The following is a 2,058-nucleotide window of genomic DNA, read 5'->3' as shown; positions in this document are numbered from 1 at the left end:
ATGAACACTTCAAGGATAAGGGATGTGGAATTAAGCTTTCTGATCTCCAGTATTCTAAGGGATTGTCACTTGCTTCTTTTTTAAGAGTTACTAATTGGGCATTAGGTTAGAAATGGGTGTCTTCTTTAAATGATTCTATTTACCAATCTTTAAAAACATATTTACCAATGAATTGTGTTTTTCTTATGTTTTGTGTTTAATCTGGGGATGTTCTTGCAATTTGTGGCAGGCAAAGAAACGTAGCTTACATTCTTCCTGTCTAAGGAACTACTCTTAATTATAATACACGCCACCAGCAATTTTTCCTTCAAAATCCAAGAAAATATAATGGTATATAAGTTATTTTTAAGTGAATGAATATGCTGGTATAATGTTGAATATAAGGCCGTTTTCCTCCTCAGCTGAATCCATACTATGATATTCTCATTGATACACACAGAAGTTGCTGCCCCAAAATGAAGTCTCTACTTAACTGGAGAGATTCTATCCATTTTTATTTTTATCTCTTCAGTTTTCCTTAGTTTTTTCCTGATGTCATTTTTTTAGTTATCCTAGATCCCATCTAGGATACCATATTTCTTTCCGTCGTTACATCTCCTTAGCTTTTTCTTGACAGAGTGTTTTTCAGATTTTCCTTGTTTTTGGTGACCTTAAACGTTGTGAGGAATACTGGTACTTTATTTTTGTAGATTGCCCCTCTAATGAAATTTACTTATTATTATTTCATGATTAGACTTACAGTTACGGGTTTTCTGGAGAAAGACGAGCTACCATGACATTTTTATCACCGTATTAATACCATACCAAGGATGTCCTGTGTACACAATTTATCACTGTTCTTGTGGATCTTGATCATGTGGTTGAGATAATAGTGTTTACCAGTTTTTGCCACTATGAAGGTTGTTAAGGTTGCTCTTTTTTTTTTTTTTTTAGAAGTGGTTTGTCTTCCATCAACCTTATTTCCATCTTGTTTGCCCTTGTGGAAAAGCAGCTAAGACCACTCACTGGTGGTTTGTGCCCGTTCACGGGTCTGAGCAGTGGGAGACGCAGACCAGTCCTCAATGGCAGGCTGAACACTCTAGTCTTTAATAGGGAACCGCTTAATATCCATACCCGCACACCTTCAGACCAGTCTGTGACTTCAGGTTGTGTAGCAGCGAACCCAGGAGCTGGACAAGTCCCCTGACCCTGAAATTCCTCCTCGGGTCGTAGCTTTTTCAGCAGCAGCTTGCCCTTCAGTTTCGATCTCTTCAAAATCTGCAAGATCAGGCATCGCCTCTCATGGGTCTTCACAGGAAATGGTGCCACACATACGCAGAACTTCCCAAGCCAGCAACCACCCCATCAGACCCACTGAGTCACTGCAAGGGATGGCAATGTTCACATCGCACAGGGGAGAGTCTGTGCCACACAGAGTGATGGTAGGCACTCTGAGAGGCTGGTGGTGGTCAGCCCCGGGATCAGTAACCACCAGAAGTCTTGGCTTCTGGAAGACTGCCTGGCTTCTGGTTGGTGAAGGTTTTGGGAGTGAAACAGCCAGCAACAGGAGTGGCTCCAGTAGCAGTAACAAACTTCAGCACAGCTCACTGGTCAGTACTCCTAGATGACAGGACACTGACATCGGCAGGATTTTCAATAGCAACAATGGTACGAGCTGCCAGCAAAAGCTTCTCCCAGATTCTCTTCAGGTTTATGATGTAGATACCAACACTTTTCCTTTTGTAGAGGTACTGTTCATCTGGGAGTCGAGGTTGGTGAAACCTAAGTGGGTTCCTACTCCAAGAAATTTGAGGATATCCTCCTCCTTCATTTGCGGGACATCAAGGGCTCCAGGCATTGTCAAAGTTTCCCTTAAAGTTACTATAGGAACACAGAACAAGGCTGTATAGACACCTTCCTGGGTAGTGCAGAAAGGCAAGGTTGTTCTTCCTTCTGCTTTCAATACTGTCATTTTGCTAATAACTCACTATGTGCAGCTCATATTTAAGGAGTGGGAAGTTATGCTCTCCTTCCTTGAAGACAGTGGGTCCATATAAATGTTGTGAATTTTCCAGCATG

General features: G+C 41.7%; 1 pseudogene; it reads right to left on the bottom strand.

The window, feature by feature from the left end:
* Positions 1–991: 991 nt before the first annotated feature.
* On the bottom strand, positions 992–1,837 carry LOC115527229 (annotated as a pseudogene).
* Positions 1,838–2,058: the final 221 nt, after the last annotated feature.

This window comes from Lynx canadensis, chromosome A1 (assembly GCF_007474595.2).
Source record: "Lynx canadensis isolate LIC74 chromosome A1, mLynCan4.pri.v2, whole genome shotgun sequence".
Classification (NCBI taxonomy): domain Eukaryota; kingdom Metazoa; phylum Chordata; class Mammalia; order Carnivora; family Felidae; genus Lynx; species Lynx canadensis.
This window is presented reverse-complemented; position numbering and strand designations above follow the sequence as displayed.